Consider the following 26,171-nt stretch of genomic DNA (forward strand, 5'->3'; position numbering starts at 1 on the left):
TAGTGTCACTATCTTGATCTGCGCTGAGGGGACAGTCATTTTACTCCCTGTTGCTTATGCACCATTATTATAAGTGGCAGAGTAGGGAGAAAAGGCAAATAACACCTTCATATCATTATGAAAAGCTTGGCTTCAAGGAACCCCCACCACAGGGTCCTCTTGGGAATCCCAGGGATCCAGAGTGCACATTTTGAGAGTTTTCTATGTTTCCCCACTTCCAGTGGGCTAAAAAAGGCTGTACCAGTGGTGGCATTCCATGAACCCCAATCTTCTTCCTATTCTGCCAGCGCTGTCCATAAAAATGTGACTTGTAAGGAAGAGTAGCTGGGAGCCTGAGTCCTGTCTGTGGGGGAGAACTTCAAGAGCTGCCAGCAAGCCCAGCTGTAATTGAAGCATCTCAGGGAGGCTGCTGGGGGGCGGGGGTTGGCATCAGCCAGGCGGCACTCAGCCCCGGGGCACCCAAGACTTCAGCAGTTTTATGGAAAGTCTGGTGTGTGCCTTGCTGGAATCCTGAGGCTGTGGGAGGTGCCAGTTCCAGCAATGACCTCATTACAACTGAGTGATTGAACAAGGCAGGCACCTTTCAAGGAAATCATCAGGTTCACATGACTGTCAATCAAAGTGCACAGCAGCACCCTGTAGCAGGTGGGAAGGGAGTGTGATTTGGCTTCTGCAGAAGGGGAAATGGCATTTACAGAGGAAAAGTGAATTGGCGACATTCGTGGAGGGAACTGGCTTCTAAGATCTATAGATTCAAAGATTTTTAGGGCTACAAGAGAACTTAGATGTCAACCAGATAAATTGAGTTGGAAGGAGTGGGAAGATTGCTCAGGACTCCAGCAGAGCTGCTTTGGCACATAAGTCAGCCAGACAGCCCAGCCGGTTCCAGTCCCACCTCAGCAAGTTGGCATTGTACCCCTCTTTCTCCCATCTCCCAGCGGGGCAGCCTCCTATAAAGGAGGCCAACTACTCCACGTATCTTTGGTCTGGTGACGCTTTCAGAGTGAGGTTGGCCAGAAGACTCTCAGGTCATAGAGAATTAATCAGGCGGGACACAGAGTTTTTAATCCCCATTTTACAGATTTGGAAAGTGAGCCCCAGAGAGAATACATGACTTGCCAAGATCCATTAGTAAGTGGCAGAGGAGGAACTTGAACTCAGGTCTTGAGGCTTATGGTTCCACTGAGATGCTATGGTGTAGAGAGGAGAGCACAGGATCTGAAGACAGAAAAGCAGGATTTTTAGTTCCTTTGATATTTAACAGCTGGGTGACTTTTGGTCAAGCCATTTTATTTCTCTGAATCTCGGTTTCCTCATTTACAAAATGACACAATATACATCATCTATCCTAAGCTCCTTCACAGGGTTGTTTTAGAGCATCAAATTACGTGGTTTTTATAAATATGCCTTATATACTGTGAATCTCTTTAATAAGTTTGAGGGGGCTCACACGCCCACTTAATGGACCATTCTTTTGCCCGCAAGGATGAGATAGAGCCTTGGACTGACACTGCCTTCCTTAACTAAGGCCCTAAGAATCCCAGCATTTGGAAAATGTGAATCAAGAGATCCCAGAGGCTGCAAGCAGGGCGTGGTAACGGACGGGAATGGAAACTGTTATTTATACCAGCTCCCTTCACTTTTCAGGAGAGCTGGGGGGATGGGGACGGCTCTGGGTGTGATGTTCCCAGTGTGGCTTTGGTGCAAGACTCCACAGTTCTTTGTCCCTCCGCTTTTGCACCATTCCAAGCTGTGACACTCTGACTGCCACTCAAGCAGCACCATCGTGCACTATCCTGCCTCGCAAAGTGGTCAGACACGTGTTTCCAAGGGCCGTCTAAGGAAGGAAACTGGTATTTGAATGTGGTTTTCGTATCCTTTCAAAGAGCATTCTAATGGCTGCTTCACTCTGCTTTCGCCAAGGCAGCGCCGTGTCTTAGGGAGAGGCCATCTAGGGTTAGCAGTTAGGAGCCTGAGCTCTGAAGCCAGATGGCTTGAGCTGAAATTATTCTTTCTACTTCTCTCTGTGCCCCCTATTTCTTACCCTTAAAGTGGGGTTGATCACTTTGAATGTATATGAAAACAGGACCGGCTGGGTACGGTGGCTCACGCCTGTAATCCCAGCACTTTGGGAGGCCAAGGCAGGTGGATCACCTGAGGTCAGGAGTTTGAGACCAGCCTGGCCAACATAGTGAAAACCTGTCTCTATTAAAAATACAAAAATTAGCCTGGAGTGCTGGTGCGCACCTGTAATCCCAGGTACTCGGGAGACTGAGGCATGAGAATCACTTGAACCCGGAAGGTGGAGGTTGCAGGGAGCCTAGATTGAGCCACTGTACTGCGGGTAGGGTGACTGAGCCAAACTCATCTGTCAATGGGCTCCAAGGATAGGGACCAGCAGTCTCCAGGGGAGTTAATGGCCCTGGAGACAGAAAGGGCAGGAGGTCAGGGGTCAGGGCTTCGGGAGCAGCCAAGGGGCACTGGGAGGAAAGAGACTGCAGAGAGACTGAAAGGTGACTCATCACGTGACAAAGACTTACTGGGATTACTGATCATTTGCAGCAGGCACTGTGTTGGGAAGTGGGTATCCTAAGATGAAGACAGCAGGGTGTCTGGCCCAGGGACCCCCCACACGGAGGTGGCTGTGTTGGCAATAGTGGTGTCACAGCAGGTTAGTGCAGATAGCAACACAGGCCACAGAAGTGTGCACTGGTCTGCGGTGATTCCAAGGAGGACATGATCCCCCTTGTCTGGGAGGTAAGGGCAGCAGGAAGCCCACCAGTAGCTGGGAGTGGCGATGTGAGAAGCTGCCGGGCTGGCTTCTTGCAGGTCTGCTCTTAGAGTCAGGCCTTTTTGGCCAATTAAAGGGTCTAACCTCTCCCTTAAAAAGTCCTTAAAAAGAACTTTCTCCATGAATTCTCAGTCCTGTGCTCACCTAGCCTCTGCCACCTCTTTTGCTGTTGGGTGGCTGTGGTTGTCACAGGTTCTGCTTCATTTTAGAGACCAAGTCAGCCTTCTGGACTTCCCACTTGCTGGGTGAAAAACCAGTAACAAGTGAGAGCCGTGCTTCTCAGGCCCCACCCCTTGTGCATGATTGATTTCTAAGCAGGGGAAGCGCAGCAGCCCCAGGTTGGACTCGCGTCTACTTGCTTGCAGATCTGCACACAATGTCTCCAGCTGCTTTTGTGGCTCAGTGGAAGCCCCAGCTTTTTAACTTATTAACCACAGCTCTTCCCGCTGTAGGGCTGCAGGGAGGACATTCCTCTTCCCAGGCTCACTGCAACACTCAGGAGCTGCTTTGAAGGAACAGAAGGTTGCCACATGCCGGTCTCTCCGTGGGTCACTTCAGGGTTCCGCTCACCGTTGGTTCAGGGCATCTTTGATTCTTTGTTTTCTTTCGTTTTCATTCTCTCCTCTTCAGAACAAGAGTAGATGGTTCAGCGTATGCACATATCGCAGTTCCAAGTAACTTGAGAGCAGTTTGGATTTAGGTATTCATTTTTACTTTTATATGACCATAGATATAATCTCTTTATGCAAATAAGACTTACTATTGTATTATAAGAGCAATAACCATGCACTGCTTCAAATGACATCATTTACAGTTTTATTTCTGCAATAAGAACATATTTCGGCAACGGCGTCAATGCTACTTTTTGAGAGGTATTTTCTAATTTCTAATGTTGATGGGGTCAAAGACTGGCTACGAGTACACAGGTCACATACACCACCTCATGCAAAGCAGGAAGGAAATAAATCAAGGAATGAGAACAAGCGCCAACGCCGTCCTTTTTTTTTTTTTTGGAGACAGAGTCTCACTCTGTCACCCAGGCTGGAGTGCAGTGGTGAAATCTCGGCTCACTGCAACCTCCTCCGCCTCCCGGATTCAAGCGATTCTCCTTGCCTCTGCCTCCCAAGAAGCTGGGACTACAGGCGCGTGCTACCATGCCCGGCTAATTTTTGTATTTTGAATAGAGAGGGGGTTTCATCATGTTGGCCAAGATGGTCTCAATCTCCTGACCTCATGATCCGCCTGATCTCGTGACCTGCTGACCTCGTGATCTGCCCGCCTCGGCCTCCCGAAGTGCTGGGATTACAGGCGTGAGCCACCGCCCCTGGCCGAGCCAACACCATTCTGCCCCGCTGTCAATTAAGACTTTCACTCTTAAGCAGAGTCAAGGGCAAAACCTAAACGATTTTTCTCACAGTTGTACTCCGATTGTCTGTGGAAACCAAAGGAAAGAGTCATTGGTTCTGATGGAAGGTTAGAAAAGCTTTTGAGAGGAGATAGCACTGAACCTTGATGAGTGGGTCATTTGGGTAAACTAAAAAGTGGTGGTGGGGCAAGGAGAAGGGACGTAAAGGGGGAGCAGCCCCCTTGGCCCACTGTCCATGTCCCCTTGGCTTGTCACTGGTGCAGGCTGAACTCGCATGCTGCAGAGTCCATGTCCCTCCCACCCCGGCAGAAACCCGCACCTGTGACTGATGGGAGTGGTGGAAAAATACCCGCAACTTCCTCTCTCTACTCTTGGGTGAGGATAATTCTGAAGTGAACTCTACACTGTCTCCCAGATAGGATCAATTGTTAGTTGCTACAATGGGAACCTGCTAAAAAAAGTACACTTTTATTGACTTCTTTTTGTTCCCCACTATCCTGTTGGGTTTTTTCCTGGATTATCTTACCCACCACTGTCCCAAATATACTTGAATCCTTATCTAAGGGTCTGAGAGTCCAATCTAAGATAAAAGATGTTTCAGTAGCTGGAACAAAACATGTAAATGGGATGGGTTGGGTGTATTTGAAAGGCATGAATGCTCCAAGCGGGCTAGTGGCTTGGGAGTTTAGAAGGAGATGAGACTTGGCCGGGTGCGGTGGCTCAAGCCTGTAATCCCAGCACTTTGGGAGGCCGAGATGGGCGGATCACAAGGTCAGGAGATCGAGACCATCCTGGCTAACACAGTGAAACCCTGTCTCTACTAAAAATACAAAAAACTAGCCGGGCAAGGTGGCGGCGCCTGTAGTCCCAGCTACTCGGGAGGCTGAGGCAGGAGAATGGCGTGAACCCGGGAGGCGGAGCTTGCAGTGAGCTGAGATCTGGCCACTGCACTCCAGCCTGGGTGACAGAGCGAGACTCCGTCTTAAAAAAAAAAAAAAAAGAAGAAAAGAAGAAGATGAGACTAGAATGATAGTAGTCACGATGTGAAGTATCTGAATCCTGGACAAAATAATCTAACTTTTTTGTAGACAGTGGGAAACCATGGGGCTGATGAGGGTAGTGAAAACTTCCTTCCTAGGTCTGCAAGCATCAGCTTCTCTGGCTCAGGCTCTTGGGGCTATATGCTTCTTTTTCAGCCCCTCCATTCTGAATCACCTGCTTGCTAGGGATTCTGCAGGATGCACCTATGGTCCACCAAGTTGGTGTCTGCTTTTGAGGAGAACATTGAATTTCTTCTGGAGCTTCTTGAGCTTCTATGTGGAAAGAGCTAGGGTTTTGGGAAAAGGCCAGACTTTTGGAACAGTATAGGCTATTTTGGCATTAATTGGATTCTTCCTCATAGGCAGAAGAAGGTGAGTGGCTGGAGTTACTCATTCTAGTTCTTACAATCTCAGGAGGAATGTTTGATGCAAAGGAGTCAGATAGCTCTAAGAAGAGCCCAGCTCACTGAGTTTGACATTCCTGGGGGCAAATAGGAAAAGATTTCCAGCCAGTGCTAGGGAGTCAGATGGCAGTTGCTGGTGGCATTAGAGCTGTTCACCAGGGCTTCATGGGAAGAAAAGCTGTCCATCAAACACCATCCTATCTGCTGAGGGCCTCCTGGGCTTTGGAGAACGTCCCTCAGCCCTGGTGATTATCTGAGACAGTGGTAGGTGTCCAGGAAGTTTCCAATAAGAAGGCCCAAGAGGCTGTTCCTGTTCATCCAAAAGGAGTGGAAAGGAGACAGGGAGGTATGTCTGCTTTGTGAGGAAGGCCCTGGTGCTGGCTAACAGTAAGTAACGTGGTCTTGTAATGCTAGTGGGCAAAAAACAAAGGGATGTCAGCAATCCAGCCTGTGTTTGGTGAGTACATTTGAGTCAGGTCCTAGGCTGGGCACTGAGGGCGGGAGTCGGGAGAAGGAGCAAGATGAACCCAAGGAATTCATGGTCGGGGTGATCAAGAAGGTATATGCGCATCTCACTGTCATTCCAGCTGCAGTCTGACCTGAGCCACGAAGAAGTGCAGAGTCCTCAGGAGGCCAGACAGCACATGTCTGGTTAGAGTCGGGGTGTTTGATGGGAACATAAAAGGAAGAGTCGACATCTGAAGTGAGCCTTGTAGGATGTGCAGGGTTTGGACATACGGAGATGGGTGTGGATGTCGGGAGTTGGGGAGTTTTATTCCCAGGGACATTATTGGGAGGGACTCTAGGTCCAGCTCCTGGGGAGGGGTCCTTGGCTCGCTGCCTGCCCCAAGACCAGCTTCCACGTGTGTGAGCTCCCCTTCTATTCTTTTAGTCCTGGCTCATCTTAGCATTTAGGGAGGCCACATCCCCTCTCTGGGGCACTGTTCCACCACTTAGAACACAAGGGAGTCGGGCTGGTCAAAGAGTATCTGTGTTAGGGAAGGACTGTCTCAGTTATATCCTCCACCTACCCTCGGTGAGAGGCACTGCTGGGCTTAGCCTGGTTTCTGACAGGAGCAGGGATGTCCCATCACTCAAGGGTGTTCAGGTGTGTGTGGTAGGAAATTCACTGGACTGGCACTCTAACGTTTTATAATTCCTTCAGAGTAACACTTACCCCATACATCTACTTCCCCCTCCCACACTTACCACCCCCAGTGAAACCAAAGCCAGTTTGCCCGGTGTACATGATGTGCTGTGCCCAGCCGACTCCGAGGGAATGGGCCTGCTGCCCAGCTCCATGCAGGCTTGCCTTGTGGGGAGAGCTGCCGGCTCATTAAACCCCTTCATTTGTGAGCCATGAGTGCACACTCCTGCATGCCAAGGTGCAACATGAGTCTAATGAAAGAATTATTAATGTGCACACCTTAAATGCAAATAGAATAAGGCCCCTACAAAAACACTCTCAGAAGTTAACTGGAATCTTATGCACTGCCAGTTGAGGGATGGCTCACCTGTTTTCTTGCCAGCCCATTCTAAATCTGGGCTTTTCTCCTAGGAAGTTCTTCCTCGGATGGAGTGGAGGTCAGTCTCCCCGTGACTTTGACTTCACAGGGCCCAGGTTATCTTGTGGCAAGGCCGAAGCCCTGCTCTTTCTCATCTCCCAAATCCTGCTCTTCCGGGCTCTTCTCTGACACTTCCTGTCCGTCACTTCTTGTAGTTCCTGGCTGGGTCATCTCTGAAGGGCGTTCCTTGGCTCTGTTGCATCGTCTGCTCTGCAGTCTTTGGCTTGCCAGTACTGACCTCCTCAGGTCAATAGGACATTTAGTGTGTGCTGGGCACTAGGGCAGAGGAGGGATAAAGGATGAGCCACACAAGGACCCAGCACTCTGGGGGCTTGCAGTCCAAGAAAGGGGAGAACATCCCCCTGCAGATAAGTGCACAACACCAGGTGCCTGAAAGGAGGTACAGAGGGGGCTCTAGAAATTGTAGGTGGGAATTCAGAGTCCCACCCAGCTCAGTGGTGTTGGGAGAGAGGGAAGGGGATGGGAGTGGGATGTTAGAAAAGAGGTCTAGGAGAAGGTGGCTTTGAATTGGATCAAGTAGGATATAGAGGATTAGGTCAGGCAAAGATGTGGAATAATCTAGAGAACAGGAGTGGGAAGATGAAACAGGCAGGGCAGATACATGAGACTGTGAAGAGGTCAGTTTGGCAGATGCACAGGGCACACACAGGGTGTGGTTGGGGTTAGAGAGAGCTGACACTGGAGAGACAGCTGGCTGCTATTATGAACAGACTTGAATGTCATGTTATGAAATTCAGGTCTGCGAGATGCCTGTTCTCTGTTTGTCTCACTAGATCTGGTCTCCACGCCACGGTGGTAGTCTGATTACAAACCCATCCTTAATTATTCCCCTCCTGGATCCATGCCCCCTTGTGCTATAACTTTGACTGCTCTCCCACTCTGATTCTGAGCTCTGACATATAACTTGCTTGGTCAATGGGATGTCAGCAATTGTCTTGAAAAACGATTGCACGCTGGGGTTTGTCCTCTCTTGCTGCTCCTGGAATCCTGCTGCCACATGAATGAGCATGCTGAAGGCTAAGAGGAGGTGATGTGGATGGAGAAGCACTGAAGTTCCCCATCTGGCACTCAGCCGACCATAGATGCATGAGTGAGCGCTAGCAGAGGACAGTGGGGCCTGGCCCAGAGCAGCAGAACTGCCCAGTTGAGCTCAGCCCAAATTGCCAATCTGCAGAATTGCGAGCTAAAAAATGGTTGTTGTTTTAACATTCTAAATATTGGGGTGGTTTATTATGTGGCAAAAACCAACTGCCATAGGTATAATCCCAGATTCAAGGGATCCAGGTTTAGAGGTCCTGGGATATGGTGAAACATATTTTGCATGTGGGAGGAATGTAAGCAATTGTGGCTGGAGCACAGTCTATAGGTTGAAAACTGGCCACTAGCCACATACATACCCCTCAAGCGCTAGAATGTATTTTTCTTTTTCTTCTCTCTCTCTTTTTTTTTTTTTGAGATGGAGTCATGCTCTGTTGCCCAGGCTGGAGTGCAGTGGTGTGATCTCAGCTCACTACAACCTCTGCCTCCTGGGTTCAAGCAATTCTCCTGCCTAGGTCTCCCGAATAGCTGGGGTCACAGGCGCCCACCACCACACCCAACTAATTTTTGTATTTGTAGTAGATACCAGATTTCACCATGTTGGCCAGGCTGGTCTTAAACTCCTGACCTCAGGTGATTGCCCCATGTCAGCCTCCCGAAGTGCTGGGATTACAGGCATGAGCCACCACATCCAGCCAGAATCTATTTTTCTAACCCTTGATTTGGTGATGACCATGTGATTTATTTCATCCAAATGGACAGAAGCAAATGTGATGTAAGCAGAAGTATGAAAAGTGATTGCACTTTGGTGCTTACCTGCTTGTTGTTCTTGAAACTGTTTGACTGCTTTGTAAACAAGTCCAGGCAAGCACCCTGGAGAGTGAGAGACCCATGTCAAGAGAGGCCCCTATCTTTCTAAGCATCTCCAATAAAGCCATTCTAAAGTGACTGGTCCTAGATAACTCGCCAATCAACTGCAGACACATGAGTGAGCCCAGCTGGGATAACCAAGATCAGCCTGCAGCAGACCAGAAGAACTGTCCAACTGAGCCCAGCTTTAATTGCCAAGTTGCTAGACTGAAAAACCACGGGCTAAATCAATGGTTATTGTCTTAATGCACTACATTTTGGAGTGGTTTGTAAAAGAACCCATGCTTCCTGCCCTGTAGCCTGGAACCTGTCCCTGGTCCTGCCAGCTTGGGGTTCTTCAGCATTCCTCAACCCTCCCACACCTTTGTCTCTGCTCCGTTACCCCATTTGCATGGCCACCTGTGTCCTGGAAACACCCTCACTGACTACTTTGTTCTGTGCACAATGAGCAGCTAAGGACTGTCTAGTAAATAGAAACATCCGGTTTAGGAAGAGTGAAACAGAGCTCCCGCTCTAAGGGGTCCTGCTGGGGGCGCCCCACAAATGCTGCCTTGGCTTGGGCATTTGGAAAGTCATGCTAGAGAACGGGGCTGCCAGGGAGCAACTTTTCCCGGCTGGCTGTCAGGAGCCATCTGGATTTTGCTTTCTGCAGGGAGTAGTCATCACCCCCTTTCCTGCCAATTCCCCTAAGTTAAAGAATAAAAAATGAGCCCTTCCAGTGCCCCTGGCACCCTTCCTCTCCTTGAGAGGATTTTTCTTGAGCACTTTTAGTCAAGCATTAGGCAGTGCATTAAGCAAATCAGGAAGTCAATTTGGCTCCAGGACATCTGTTCAAAGGACCACAGCCTTGACCCATCTCTTCCACACAATCACCCATGCAGTTAGGACCCTCCAGTGACAGAACTCCCAGCAGTGTCTGCCTCTGTGCAAGGACTCATATGGTTAATCATAGTAATAACTGATGGTGGTGGTGGTGGTGGTGATGATGATGATGATGATGATAAATGGCAAGGCAAACTGAAGGTCTTCCACCACCATGGCTATTACCTTTGATGGAGATGCATTTGGACCTCTTTGTCAAGTTCATATGGGAAGTTTGTAATGGAAGTCAGAGCTGGCACGAGGAAGGGTTAGTGGGGGTAATATATATTTCTCATCTAGAAGGGTAGCACTTGGAAGGACATGTATCTCCTTAGTGGTGAGAAGTGTTTGATTCTAGCTACTTCAGGGGAGAATCAACCACACACAGCCCAGCTTGGAAGCCCTTTCCACCATTTTTCTCCACTCACCCAGACACAGGATCAGAGCTGACCTTTCCCGTTGAGGGGGCTGCGAGTACTCAGAGTGGCTCTTCCTCTTTTGGTGGAGCAGTTAGAGCCACTTGAGGATGGAAAGCACTGACATGACACGTGTGAGGTTGTCCAGTTGACAAGACACACTGTGGGGACTTGGGAGACTGAGACTGAATTTTTTCCTGAAGAGATAAAGGACAGAATCCAGGTAGGGAAGAAGGGGATTTGGTAACATTTGAGGGGATGTTGAGAGGTTCATGTCCGCATTCACCTTTTAGGCAGGACACTTCTTTATGACGTGGGACCATCTTGTACATTCTAGGGTGGATAGTGTTCCTCATCTCAGTCCACTAAAGGCCAGTAGAGTCTCCCAGTCATTGTGACCATTAGAAATGGCCTCCCCCTCCTTCCAAGCACTCCTAGGATGGACTGGAAGGACAATACCGTGCCTGGTTGAGAAACACTGGAGGGAGAGGGCTGCAGGAAGGGGAGAAAGAAAGCAGAGAGCTGGGGAAGAAGGGAGATCCATGTGGGAAATGTGGATCTCTAGTGTCCAGAGACCTGGGGGCACCCTCTCCTGAGAACTGTCACTCCCTTCTTTGACTCTGTGTGGCACATGGCAGTAACAATGACCCTTGATTACAGAAATACTTAAACCTTCAGGGGAGACTAGAGAAGATGAGGCAGTGGAGCAGGCAAGGCAGCATTTGGAAGAGATAGGGGAAGTCTCTCTGATCAGTGATGGCTGGTGGCCTCCATTACCATGGGTTCCTGGGTGCCAGCATCATCTATCTGAAGGTAAAGTCCTGGGTAGAGTGAAGACAAGGTTCGTCTCCTCGGTTTCCCCTAGCTCAGAAGACACAGTCTGTGGGGCAGAGGAAAGGAAGGACCTGGCGCCTGGGTTACAAGCAGAATTAACTCAGACTGATTCCTGCTGGTCCTGCCAGAAATGTTCTTCCCCCAGGTCTTGCATGGCTAACTCCTTCTCTTAATTCAGGTCTTCGCTAAACTGGATCTCTCCTCCTTAATCCTCAGACCTCTGTCCTTTATCATAGTTTCTTTTCTTTTGAGATGGAGTTTTGCTCTGTTGCCCAGGCTGGAGTGCAGTGGCATGATCTGGGCTCACTGCAACCTCTGCCTCCCAAGTTCTAGTGATTCTCCCACCTCAACCTCTTGAGAAACTGGGACCACAGGTGCCCATGACCATGCCAGGCTAATTTTTGTATTTTTAGTAGAGATGAGGTTTCACTGCCCATTCAGGTCCCTGGTGCTGCCAGCTCTGGGGTTCTTCAACATTCCTCAACCCTCCCACACCATTGTCTCTGCTCCATTACCCCATTTGCATGGCCACCTGTGTCCTGAAAAGACCTTCACCAACTACTTTGTTCTGTGCACAATGAGCAGCTGAAGACTGTTTAGTAAACAGAAACATCCGGTTTAGGAAGAGTGAAACAGAGCTCCTCCTCTAAGGGGTCCTTCTCTGGGTGCCCCACAAATGCTGCCTTGGCTTGGGCACTTGGAAAGTCATGCTTTCCAGTAATTAGCCTCCCAAAGTGCTGGGGTTATAGGCATGAGCCACCATGTCCAGCCTCTAGTTTGTTTTCTTCAAAGTACTTGTCAGTATCTTATGTTAAATTTTAAAAATTCATTGATTTGCCTTTTATAAATTCTGCCCATGAGGGCAGTGGTTTGGTCTGTCATATTCATTTCTGGCATGTAATAGACGCTCAATGAATGAATAAGTGAATGGATTACTCATTATGTACCAGGTGCTGTGCTAAGTAATTTGCGTCCATTGTCTCATGAAAATCTCAAGGATTCTTTAAGGTAAGTATTATATCATCCCCATGTTTTGCAGAAACCAAGACTTCGTGAGTTTAAGTAACCTGCCCAAGGGCATATAGCTGTTGCTGTTTATTAAGTGGTGCGATAGGATTTGATTGACTCAAGTGCTCACAGTCTTGTAGGCAAACAAATACAAAGATATCAATCACTGTACTGTAGGGAAGCAAATTCTAAATGTCCCAAGTGAAGAGCTGGATGCAGGACTATGGCAATTTAGGAGGGGACAAGCATTTTCAGTTGAAAGCAGGAATGAATTGGAGGGGGAGGTTAAATTTGAGCTGAGCCCTGGAGGATAGTATGATGGCTAATTTCATGTGTCATTTGGCTAGGTTATGGTGTCTAGTTATCTGGTCAAACATTAAATCAGTAGACGTTGAGTAAAGATAATCCTCCATAATGTGGATGAGCCTCATCCAATCAGTTGAGGGCCTTAAGGGAAATGTCTGATATTCCCTGACGAAAAAGGAATTTTGCCTCCAGAGCACCTTTGGACTCAAACTGCAACACCAACTCTTTCCTAGGCCTTCAGCCTAGTGTTCTTCCCTGTAGGTTTTGGACTTGCCACTCCCCAAAATCACATGAGCCAATTCTTCAAAATCAATCAATCTCTCTCTCTCTCTCTCTCTGTATAGATATATACTCATACACACATCCTGCTGGTTCTTTGCTCTGGAGAACCCTGACTAACATAGATGGACATTTAGGTGTTGAGGTGTGTGGAGCTGGGGCAGGGAAAGGAACTGCGGGCAGGAGCTGGAGAGCTGTGGACAGAGCTGTAGTGATTTGGAGGCTCTGGAGCAGAAGATCCCCATAGGGAGGGAAGTGGTGGAGTGGAGACTGCCCTGGACAGGAAGCTGGGGGCAGCACGTGGAGGGCAGGGAACACCAGAATGAGGGTTTTAGGAACCCTCATTGTCTTAGGAAGTAGAAGGTCCTTGAGTGACAAGGGTAAGACAACAGGGTCCACTCCCCATCAAAGGCCACCAATGCTTCTCTTCAACATTCAAGGGGAGACCCAATGAAGATCAGTGCCAGAACTTAATGGAGGGAGCCCAAGAGGAACGTGTACCTGGGGAAGTCAAGAGTTATTTCCTGGACATTTGTGCCTCTATTCCAAACTCTTCTCTCAGAGTAGGTGATAACTCAGGAAGGAGCCGGCGATCTTCCTCAGTTGACTTGTTCAGAAATATGATTTGGTATTCAGTCTGGCCCCAAGCCATGCTTCCAGCCTCATCTCCACTGTGTACTTTCCATGGTGTTCTGTCTTGGTCCACTTGGCTTATGTAGCTGCCTGGCCTGGGTTGTCCTCTTCACCCTTGTCTGCTTGGTAACACTTGGCCCCGTTCTAATTGCTACTGCTCGGGCAGCTTCTCTCCTCCCTCCTCTTTGCTCTGAGTACACTGGAAAGATTCCTGTTAGAGCTGTCACTGTCTTCCTGCTGTCCGCCCACTGACCTTGAAGCTCCAGGAGGACAGGAGCCTTATCTTACCCCACCACTTGGCCTATGCCCAACTTGGTGCCAAAGTGGTCTGGAGGTATCTGTAGGCTGAATGAAATTCTTCCCTCTGGGATGCCCTTTAAAGTTGTGTTTTCTTTCTGGAAGCTGGGGCAGTGACTGGAATGGTTGGAATGTGGCCTTGGTTTGCCTTTGGGTGTTTTATACATCTGAGCATTGACTGGACTCTCTGGTGATTTCTGGTCTTAGAGGACTTCCTGTTTTAAATGTCCGTGGGTTGTGGTTCCCGAGCTGCTGCACTGTCTCCCATAACCTTTCTCTCCATCCTGGTCTGGTCTCTCTTCCACACCAGAACTTTCCTCTAGATCCATGGTCCAGGACCATCAGGCACCAGTGAACCACACTCCTGACCATTCTCCAAATAGTCATTTGGCCAAATATGAGGTACGTGGCAGCTCTTTCTTTTTTCAACCCCACTTCACCTCCGAGCAGCTTCCTTATCCCAGGAGCTGAAGCTCCCCCATGATGTCTCAATGCCAGGCAGATGCGCTTGACCTTCTGCCTCTCGGGGCCCTCACCAAGGTAAGGGATTTTGAATCATTCAACTAGTATATTAAAAAGGGAAAGAGACCCCACTAAGGGGCTTCACTAAATATCCTTTTCAATTGATCAGGTCATTTTTTTTTTTTGTTTTAGTCCTTCTACAAACTCTTGAGTTTTAAATCTCCTAAGTTATTTACCATACACTTGTATCCCCTACAGTGATATTTAAAGGCCGTTTCTCCACTGACTGTGGAGTGAGCTGATGTTACTGCAGGTTGAGGTTGAGCCACTTTGCTGCCTTGATGGTTCCAGGAGTCCTTTTGGGCACTGACTGTGGCTCTGGTCCTGAGCTGAGTGCACAGAGGACAGGGGGAGGTTGAGGGAGTCAACACAACTCAGAGGTGTCCTTGTTCTCCAGGGGCTCTAGGTTCTGACCTGCACCCAGTCACAAGCTGACTTGAGTCAGAAAGTCACAAAGCGTGACCTGGGGTTTTCTATCCCAGGATCTTGGCCAGAGCTTCATTTGGAAGCCCCAGAGACCTGGACCAGACTTGCAGGTAGACATTCACCAATGTGTGATTTGAGGGTTGCTGAAAGGTACCTACCCACTTCCCACATGGAGCACCCTGGGGATCAGCCATCACTGGAAACTCCTTTCCCACAGGACAGAGCCCAGACAACTCATTCTGTCTTCGAAAGCCACCACGGTCTGGCGCCAACCCACTTTTCCAACTTCCACCTCCTGCGACTTCAGCTACATGGAACAAGCATGAACTGATGTTCTCTATACGTTTCCAACTCCAGCTCTTGGCTTCTGCTGTTTTCTCTGCCAATAAGGCTGTGCTGTCTATTACTGAGTAACAATATTACCATATGCTTAGCACCTTTAAACAATACACATTTATTATCTCATAATTTCTGTGGGTCAAGAATTCAGGTGTGGCTTAGCTGGGTCCTCTGAAAGGCTGCAATGAAGATGTCAGCCAGGACTGTGGTCTCAATCCAAGCTTCAGCTAGAGAAGGATCTGCTTCCCAGCTTTGTGTATGTTGGTAGGATTCAGGCCCTTTGCAAGTGGTTGGACAAAGGCCCTCAGTGTGTTGTTGGCTGCTGACTGGAGGCTGCCATCAGTTTCTAGCTGGTTGTGGGCAGTTGCTGTGAGTTCCTTGCCACATGAGCCTCCTCAATATGAATGCTTGCTTCTTCAAAGCGAGTGAGAGAGGGAGGCTCTTCTAATAAGATGGACTTTATGAGCTCACATTATGTGATCACAGAAGCAACACCTGTCACCTTTGTTGTACTTTATTGCTTAGCATCTAGTCACAATTCCTGCTGATAATCAAAGGGTGGAGATTATGTAAGGAATGGGCACCAAGAGGTGGGGATCATGGGGTCACTTTAGCCTCTGTCTCCACCCATCTCTTTCTCCCAACCTCCCTGTCCACTCTAGAAACAGCAACCTAATAAAATTCATGAAAGCTTCCCTTAGTCACCTCAATCACAGGGCTTTGCTTACCTTATATCGTTCTTTAGTACTTCATTCGTTTATTCAACAAAATACATATTGAGCATCTGCCATATGCCTGGAGCTAGAGGTATACTACCTCTATATAGTATATAGTATAATGGTTAAGTCTATATAGTATAATGTTGGCTGTTGGCTGGAGGCTGCCCTCAGTTTCTAGCTGGTTGTGGGCAGTTGCTGTGAGTTCTATATAGTATAATGGTCGAGGCTTCAAGTTCTGGAATCAGAGTCTCTTGTTCCAAATCCTGGGTCTCCACTTCATGCTGGGTCTCAATAAACTCACCTCTGTAATACTAGGAGACTTGTAAGTTTGAAGGTTAATTTTATGTGTCAGCTTTCCTGGGTCATGGGGTGTCCAGGTATGGGGTCACACATTATTGTGGATATTTCTGTAACATTTAATGTTAACCTCATCCAAAAATAATAATAAGGTGAATGGGCTTCATCCAATAAATTTAAGGCCTGTGTGGAACGAAAGTCTGACCCTCCCTCTAGTAAGAGAGAATTCTTCCTGTTTGGTGGCCTTTATCAGAACTTCCTGGTTCTGTGGCAGCTGTCATCCTTCTGACTTGAACTGGAACATCAGCTCTGCAGATTTTGGACTTGCCAGTCTCCATAATTGTATAAGTCAATTCCTTATACTAAATCTCTTTATGTATCTCCCCTATTGGTTCTATTTTTCTGGAGAACTCGACTCATACAGTGAGGTTAAATGAAATCACACATGTAGAAAACAGCATGGAGCTGGGCTCCTAGTAAGAAATCAATGAAGATTAAATTTCATTTTAGGGGCTGGAGAACCAGTAATGATTCAGTGGGATGTTGTCCAGCCTTCATGGAGCCCATGCAGCCTTTCTCATGAATGATTACGTGTGTGCTTTACCTCCCCAGCAGGGATCGTGGGATGTCTCTGAGAGCAGATCCCAGTGTTTGTCTTCTCTGTCACCTCCCATGCCCCTAGCTTGGGTCTGGAACACTCTGGGCTTCAGTGACTGGGTGCAGGATGGATGCCCTCCAACCCAACACCTCTTGGCAGTACGCCATCGGCAACAGGGCAAATCTGCTTGATGCCAGTCCTGATGCCCCCTCCGTGCAGCCAGCCACGCTGGTTTTCCAGCTTCCACATTTGTCATGCAGTGTGCTCAGATGCCCGATTCTTCCTCTTTATTCTGTGGATGAGAAATTACGGCCAACCAAGAGTTCTGCCTGTCTCCTTACCTCCTGAGCTGCTTGATGAAAGTGGGTTGCTAGTGTGTCATGTGGATACGTTTCTCAGTCTGAGAACACAGGGAGTGGTGCTGGGAGTGGGTGGGCAGAGGGTGAAGGGTGGTGGCTGGGAGGGGAGAGCTAGAGCTTCCTAAACCACATGGTGGACATTCACCTTTGATTGTTTGCTTGCCCGGAATCTGACCTGTGCTCTCCTATGTAGTGAGAATCCTCACTGTGTGGGTCTTACTGGGAGGCAGGGCTCTGTCTTACACAGTGAAAACCTTTCTCTAAGTGCTGGCATCCAGGGCCTGGGCACTAAGGCAGATTTGGCTTTAGGCTGCTGGCTTGGGTTAGTTTAGGATAACTCTGGTTATTTCCGGTTATTGCAGAAGTCCTAGACAGATTGGAGAGATCAGCCCATCAAGTGTATGTTGATCTGGGGTCCATAGAGAATCCAAAACTGTATACCCTCTGCAGCCAACATTTTCTCAGCTCAGACTTTGCTTCCCAGGATCCTTTTATTCTTTTTTTGTAGGGAAGCTGAGGGAGGGGGTAAAACTGCAATTAGCTGCCTGCCCTTACGGTCCGGGCCTGTACCCAGCTCATCGGGACTGTGTTCGCAGTGTTCACGTGGTAAACCTGTCACCAGGGGCCAACTGCAGCCTCAAAGGCAGGGAGTGGGATAGGAAAATTGGGCTATAAATAAGTCAGAAAAACAGCTTTTTAAAAAAGAAGTGTCTACTTACAGAACTTAGGATTCTCAAACTGGAAAGAACCGTAGAAATTTAGAAATGGAATCAGAGTTGGGATCTACCTTGGGAGTTTGGGCCAATTATGCGAATTCCTTTCTTTTTGGAGGGATTGGCTGAGGTGTAGGAATATGACTTCATCCTAGCCAATGAGATGGAAAGGGGAGCCTGGGAGGACATCTGGGAATATTTCATTCATAAAAAAAAAAAAAAAATACCAATGACTTGCTTTTTCCTGTATCTGAGTGTGTTTGTATGAGGGAGTGTCACCTGCTGCCATCTTGGACCATGAAGGGGAACCCAAGAAAATCCTAGAGAAGCTAATCCAGAACTCACCCAATTTAAAGACTAGTCTTAAAGCAGCCTTCAACATCCCAGTACAATGCATACCTTCACTTTAGCTGACTGCTTCCTGGACACGCCTAAGACTCCGTGGAAGTAGCACTCTCCCTTGCTGAAGTAAGAATAAATACAGTTGCTTCTTATCAACAGGTTGCTTTGGTGATTCTGGGGGAGCCAGCATTGGACACCAGCAAACAATAGGAAAAGAAAGACCCTCGTCTCCCTCATTTACTCCGGCTTGTAGGGGAAGATCTTGCTCCAGCCCTTTGACTTGCCATGTGTCTTCCTTCCACAGTTTCCACGGGGACTTCAGGGGCCTATCTCCTTTCATGCTCTCTCGTCTTCTTGCAACTTGGACTTTTCTCCCTGGAGCTGGAGAAAGGAGAAGCCATAGAATTGCCTGACCTGCCCACCCACCACGCTTCCCACCCTTCCCCGCCCTCGTTCATGTGATACCGTTTCTTTTACTCAAATGCTTTTTTTCCCTCTCCCAATACACAGATGAAGGAATTTAGGAATATAGGTAGCCACATAGGCAGAGGTTGCTTCTTCAGCCCAGGGGGCTCAGTATTTCCCCACTCAGTTCTTGAGCTTTAACAAGCCCCTGCTCAGGATAGTCCAACGCAGTTTTTTAGTACACCACTAACTGCCTCTTCCCTTTTTCTTGGGGAAATTTTAGGCCACACTTTCTGGAGCAGCCCATGCTCCAGTTGGATTAGCTGTGGAACAATTAGTTTCATAAACGAATGTGTCTGGGAAACGGATTCCAAAGCCCTTTGTCTGGTGGTCTGGTTGTGTGACCTTGAGCTGTGTGATCCTGGGCAAGCCTCTCTTTTTTTTTTTTTTTTTTGTGAGCCCAGGTTCCTCCTCCGTCAAGGAGAGAGTTGGGCTAGATAATTTCTGAGGGCTCTATGGCTCCTTAAGATCCTGCAGTTCATCGATTCTATGCCTCAAGGAGAAAGCATTTGGAGGGAAATGGTTTTGTTTTTAATTATATAAACAAAACACGCTTCTTATTGTAAAAATTAGAACAAGTCAAAAGTATGCAAAACCTAACACATTGGTGTTCTTTCTTTGCTCCATAAATTCCCCTGGAGAGAGTCTTTTGGGGGCAGTATTTGCCAAGAGCACTCCATGTCTGCTTTTTGATGATGTTGACACCAGTGGCTTCCAATTCACCGAGATAACTAAGGGCTGTTTTGAGAAGTAACTGTTTGTGTTCTTATGGTTTCCCTTTCCCCTGGAGGAAAATTGCAGCAGTTTTTTTGTGTTGTTTAAGAGTTGCAGAGCTCTGCTGCCTGTGACCTCACCTATGTCTTTGTCAGAAAATAGAACACATAATCCTGGCCTTAGCCCAAGACTCAGATTTGTGAGGTGCACGTCTTCAGGAGAGCCTGTGACCAGGGTGCTGACTGTCCCACAGAGCCATGGGCTGGACATGCAGGTCCAGAGATTAGGCCCTAGTACAACAATATCGATCTCAGCACTTTAGTCTTCCCACAAACATGAACATTACCTTGTTATGTGTGTCTAAAGTTTTAAGCAATTGCAATTGGACTCTGTAGCAGAGAAACTGAGAAAATACAAAGTGTTGGAGAACAACAATGAAAAGCACTTTATTACCTGCCATTCTGGGGAAGCAGCCCATTAGGGAGACATAGATCAAGGGCACTGACCACTGAAGTTCTCAGCCACATGCTTCATCCCTTAGATGAAGGGCATTCTGAGGGTTAGATAGGAAAACTGATGGAGGAACAGTTGGCTGAACGTGGCCCATGGTGGAGAGCAGGCCAAGCCACACAGCCAGCCCCTGCCTCGATCCTTGAAGGGCCTGGAAAAGCTCATTGGGGTTAAAGAAGCAGGGGGCAAGGCTGGGCGCCATGGCTCACGCCTGTAATCCCAACACTTTGGGAGGCCGCGGTGGGCAGATCACGAGGTCAAGAGATCGAGACCATCCTGGCCAACAAGGTGAAACCCCCTCTCTACTAAAAATACAAAAATTAGCTGGGCATGGTAGCGTGTGCCTGTAGTCCCAGCTACTCAGGAGGCTAAGACAGAAGAATCGCTTGAACCCGGGAGACAGAGGTTGCAGTGAGTTGAGATGGTGCCATTGCACTCCAGCCTGCCAACAGAGCAAGACGCCATCTCAGAAAAAAAAAAAAAAAAAAAGAAGCAGCAGCCGCAGCATGGGGCAAAAAGCAAAAGATGTTAAAAGACTGTGCCATAATACTGCTAACTCATTCATTCAGTTCAGTCATTCATTCATCTACCCAACAAATGTTTATTAAGCCCTTTCTATAGGCCAGGCACTGTGCTAGGCCCTGGGGGTATAATGGTAAATAAGACAGCTGTATCTCCTGCTCTTTCAAAGGCTCCAGTCTAGTGGGGGAGGTTGATGCTGAATTAATTCCAAGATGAAAGGCCAGGCAGCGGGGGTGAGGGTCTGGGGCCTGGGCAGGGTCAGAGAGTGACCAGTACTGCAAGCAAGAGGGCAGAGGGAGTGGGTGCATGCGAGCCGTAAACAGTGTGAGGTGGCCTTGGGAAGGTTGTGGGGTAATCCTAGGCAGGGATGGTGGCCGTAGGGTGGGGCTGCAGCTTCTAGAAGAGTCTCACAAGTATACCCTGCCAGAACTGGTCCTGGATTGGACCTGTGGGAATGGAGACGGAGGGGTGATGATTGACCTCTGGGTTAAAGCTTGGGGGTCTCAAAGGATGTTGAGATGGGAGGTGGGGGTGGGGTGAAGGTGGGGAGCAGTGGCACAGGGATGCTGCCGTAGTCACAGGTCCAGGTTGCACAGTCCCATGGACCCTGATTCCAAAATTGGAGGCGCTTCAGGTTGAAAGCACCTGCTCTCTGCAAAGCCGCCGGGAGAGCTAGCAGTCTCTCCACTCTTCCTGAGGATTAATTCATCTGAACGTTTTCTTCTCAAGAATGAATTGGGATGACCAAAATTAGGAATTGGAATTTGAAAGGGAAGACTTCAGGGCACTTCCTTAAAAGGAAGGAAAAGTGAAGTGGATGGGAGATACCCGGAGTGACAGGGAGTGGGACAGTGCAAAGAATTTGAACAACCCTCTAGGAAAGTCTATTTTTTCTATGATCTCACCTGGCACTGGATATTCTCTGTGCTGAGTTTCCTCACCTGTAAAACGGAGGCAGCAGCATCATCTCACAGGACTGTGGTGAGAATTAAATCATAACCCCAAGCCCTCGAAGTACAGCATGGACTCAGTAAACCTTAGCACCCATCCTTCATGCTTGGCCTTCACCAGCCTCTGTGGAATGAAGGATATTATGAATTGCCCTGGCTCACCTTGGGGACCAAGAGAAACAAGTATACGGAAGTCCTTGGCAACCTGCACACACAGGTGTACTCATGATTGAGAGGATGGCCGTTAACGACAACAATTTTCAGGAAATGTCACCTGAAGGGCCGACAGGCTTGTAAGTAGCGGGAATAGCTGAGATCCCCATAGCAGCTGTCTTCCCTATGCAACAAATACGGGTGGGAAACAGCGCCCCTGGCTAGAGAGAGCTTGGGCGGTGGCCAGAAGGACTTGGAATGGAATCTTGACTCTGCCACCACGAGCTGTGTGACCTTATGAAACTACTTAATGTCTCTGCATCTTGTTTCTTCATCTGGACAACATAGATAGTGCCATCTAGTTCACAGGTTGTCACCAGCAAGAGAGCTATTACACAGAACTTCCAGTGCACAGCAGGCAGAATAGCATTGTGTAGGCTCCAGGTTAAGGAGTGACTTAATCTCATGGGGCCTTAGGTTCCTCAGCTATGAAATGTGGATATTAATAGTAGCTACTTCCTAGAGTTTGATGATTAAACACATCACGTAAGGAAAGCACATAGAACAATGCCCGGCAGTCACTGTTAGTTATTATCAAAGTAGGTGCTCCGGACGGCTCTCCCCTCATTGCAGGCCTCTTCTGACTCCCACCTGCGACATTTACCCATGGGAAGGAGGCTCCTTTAGTATAGGAGTTTCCTGGAATCCAGAGAGGGTTTTGGGGCCATCTCATGGTCCCTGTAGGGAACAGTCTGAAAGTTGTTGGAGAGGTAAGGCTGAACTCAGAATCTTCTGGTAGCCTTGACAAAGCCAGTGGTGCTTTTATGATTCTAAGGCCTTTCCCTCCTGTAGGTGGTAGGGATATTAGCCAGAGTTCTCTAGAGAAACAGAACCAACAGCGTGTGTATACATACATCTGAGAGAGAGAGAGAGAGAGAGAGGTGGGGCAGGCTGGCAGGCTGAGTCCAAAGACAGTCTGCTGATAGAATTCCTTCTTGCTCAAGGGAGATTAGTTTTTGTTCTACTCAAACCTCCAACTGATTAGACGAGGCCCACCCATGTTATGGAGGGTAATTTACTCAAGGTCCACTGATTTAAATATTAATCTCATTGCAAAAACACCTTCACGGAAACACCCAGAAGAATATTTGACCAAATATCTGGGCACTATGGCCCAGCCAAATTGACACATAAAATTAGCTATTACATCTCCTTCCTCACACTTTTTTTTTAATTAAAAAAATTGAAGTTGATGCATGGTATTTGTATCTATTTATGGGGTAAACATGCTATTTTGTTACATGCATACTATGTGTAATGGTCAAGCCAGGGTATTTAGGGTATCTTCATCACCTCAAGTATTTAACATTTCTATGTGTTGGAACATTTCAAATCCTCTCTTCTAGCTATTTTGAAATATACAATATGTTGTTGCTAACTATAGTCACCCTACTCTGCTACTGAAGAGTGGAACTTATCCCTTCTATCTAACCCTATGCTTGAATCCATTAGCCAACCTTTCTTCATTCCCACCCTCCCCGATGCACATACCTTTCCCAGCCTCTGGGATCTACCATTCTACTCTCTTTTCTTCATGAGATCAATCTTTTTAGCTCCTACATGTGAGTAAGAACATATGACATTTGTCTTGTGCCTGGCTCATTTCACTTTACATAATGACCGTCAGTTCCATCCATGTTGCTGCAAACGACAGAATTTCATCCTTTTTTTATGGCCTAATAGGATTCCACAGTGTGTGTGTGTATATATATATATATATACACCACATTTTCTCTGTCCTGTCATCCATTTGATGGACATTTTGGTTGATTTCATGTGTTTGCCATTGTGAGTAGTGATGCAATAAACATGAGGTGTAGGTATTCCTTTCATATACTGATTTCCTTTGGATAAACACCTAGTAGTGTGATTTCTGGATTGTATGGTAGTTCTATTTTTAGTTTTTGAGAAATCTCCATATTATTTTCCATAGTGGCTGTACTAATTTACATTCCCACCCACAGTGTATGAGTTCCCTTTTCTCCACATCCTTGCCAGTATCTGTTACTTCTTATATTTGTAGTAATAGCCATTCTAACTGGGATGAGATGATATCTCATTGTGGTTTTGATTTGCATTTCTCTAATGATTAGTGGTGCTGAACATTTTTTCATACACCTGTTGGCCATTTGTATGTCTTCTTCTGAGAAATGTCTATTCAGATCACATGCCCACTTTCTAATGGGATTATTTGTTTGTTTGTTTTACTGTTGAGTTGCTTGAGTTCCTTGTATATTCCGAATTTTAGTCCCTTGTCAGATGAATCGTTTGCAAGTATTTTCTCCCATTCAACAGATTATCCCTTCATTCTGTTGCCATTGCTGTGTGGAAGCTTTTTAGTTTAACGTAGTCCCATTTGTCTAATTTGGTTTTTGTCACCTGTGCTTTTGAGGTCTTAGCCATAAAATCTTTGCCTAGACGGAGCTTGCAGTGAGCCGAGATCCGGCCACTGCACTGCAGCCTGGGCGACAGAGCGAGACTCCGTCTCAAAAAAAAAAAAAAAAATCTTTGCCTCGATCCATGTCCTGAAGTGTTTTCCCTATGTTTTCTTCCTTACTTTTAGGATTTCATGTCTTACTTTTAAGTCTTTAATCCATTTTGAGTTGATTTCTGTGTATGGTAAGAAATAGAGGCCCAGTTTTAATCTTCTGCATATGGATATCCAATTTTCCCAGCCCCACTTACTAAAGAGGGTGCCCTTTTCCAAGTGTACGTTTTTGGTGCCTTTGTCAAAAATCAGTTGTCTGTAAATACATGAATCTATTTCTGGGTTCTCTATTCTGTCCTGTGGGCCCACATATCTGTTTTTATATCAATACTATACAGATTTAGTTGCTATAGCCTTGTAATATATTTTGAAGTCAGGTGGTGTGATGCCTGCAGCTTTGTTCTTTTTTTCGAGACAGAGTCTCACTCTGTCACCCAGACTAGAGTTCAGTGGCACGATCTTGGCTCACTGAAACCTCTGCTTCCCAGGTTCAAGCAATTTTTGTGCCTCAACCTCCTGAGTAGCTGGCACATACCACCATGCCCAGGTAATTTCTGTATTTTTAGTAGAGAGAGAGTTTCAACAGGTTGGCCAGGCTGGTCTCGAATTCCTGACCTTGAATGCTCTGCCCACCTTGGCCTCTCAAAATGCTGGGATTACAGGCATGAGCCACCATGCCCGGCCCCAGCTTTGTTCTTTTTGCTCAGGATTATTTTTGCTATTCAGGCTTTTTTATTTAATTCCATATGATTTTTAAGATTGTTTTGTCTATTTCTGTGAAAAATGATGTATTTTGGTAGGGATTGCATTGAATCTATAGATTGCTTTGGGTAGTATTGTCATTTTTTTTTTTTTTTTGAGATAGAGTCTCACTCTGTAGCCCGGGCTGGAGTGCAGTGGTGGCATGATCTTGGCTCACTGCAAGTTCTACCTATGGGGTTGGCGCCATTCTCCTGCCTCAGCCTCCCAAGTAGCTGGGACTATAGGCGTCCGCCACCACCCCCGGCTAATTTTTTGTATTTTTAGTAGAGATGGGGTTTCACCGTGTTAGCCAGGATGGTCTTGATCTCCTGACCTCGTGATCTGCCCGCCTCGGCCTCCCAAAGTGCTGGGATGACAGGCGTGAGCTGTCATGCCTGGCTGGGTAGTATGGCCATTTTAACAATATTAATTTTTCTGGTTCATGAGCATGGGATGTCCTTCCATGTGTTTGTGTCCTCTTCAGTTTCTTTCATCAATATTTTGTAGGTTTTCTTGTAGAAGTCTTTCACTTCCTTGGTAAATTTATTGCTAGCTATTTTATATATTTTGTTTGTTTGTTTGTTTATTGAGGTAGAGTCTTGCTCTGTCACCCAGGCTGGAGTGCAGTGGTGTGATCTCAGTTCATTGCAACCTCTGCCTCCTGGGCTCAAGGGATCCTCCCACCTCAACCTCCCGAGTAGCTGGGACTACAGGTGCTTGCCACCACATCCAGCTAATAGTTTAAATTTTTTGTAGAGATGAGGTCTTCTTATGTTGCCCAGGCTGGTCTTGAGCTCCTAGGCTCAAGTGATCCACCTGCCTTGTCCTTCCAAAGTGCCAGGATTACAGGCATAAGCCACCGTGCCCAGCCCATGCTGGTCTATATTTTTGTAGCTATTTTTTTTTTGGTAGCTATTATAAATGGGATTGCCATCTTAATTTCATTGTCAGCAGTTTATTATGGGTATATAGAAATGCTGCTGAGTTTTGTATGTTGATTTTGTATCCTGCAACTTTACTGAATTTATTCATCAGATCTAAGGGCTTTTTTTGTGGAGTATTTAGGTTTCTCTAGATATAAGATAATGTCATCCACAAAGAGGGACAATTTGACTTTCTCATTTTCAGATTAGATGCATTTTATTTCTTTCTCTTGACTGACTGCTTTGGCTAGGACTTTGTTGAATAGGCATGGTGAAAGTGGGCATCCTTGTCTTGTTCTAGTTCTTAGAGGAAAGGCTTTCATCTTCTCCCCACTCAGCATGATGTTAGCTGTGGGTTTGTCATATATGGCCTTTATTATGTTGAAGTATGCTCCTTCTATGCCGACTTTGTTGAGTTTTTTTCATGAAGTGACGTTGGATTTTATCAAATGTTTTCTCTGCATCTGTTGAGATGATCATATGGTTTTTGTTCCTCATTCTGTTGATGTGATGTATCACATTTATTGATTTGTGAATGTTGAACCATACTTCCATCCCTGGGAGAAATCCTGCTTGATCATAGTGTATTATCTTTTGATGT

General features: G+C 47.1%; 1 long non-coding RNA gene across 1 annotated transcript; it reads right to left on the minus strand.

The window, feature by feature from the left end:
- Window positions 1–1,043: 1,043 nt before the first annotated feature.
- Window positions 1,044–22,816, minus strand: LOC117084422. Its single transcript, XR_004437447.1, has 3 exons — window positions 22,807–22,816; window positions 7,116–7,291; window positions 1,044–1,218 (listed from the first exon to the last, which is right to left on the minus strand). It is a non-coding gene; the product is annotated as an uncharacterized LOC117084422 (long non-coding RNA).
- Between the last annotated feature and the right edge of the window lie 3,355 nt (window positions 22,817–26,171).

The sequence above is a fragment of the Trachypithecus francoisi genome, unplaced genomic scaffold (genome assembly GCF_009764315.1).
Source record: "Trachypithecus francoisi isolate TF-2019V2 unplaced genomic scaffold, Tfra_2.0 Lachesis_group0, whole genome shotgun sequence".
NCBI classification, from domain to species: Eukaryota; Metazoa; Chordata; class Mammalia; order Primates; family Cercopithecidae; genus Trachypithecus; species Trachypithecus francoisi.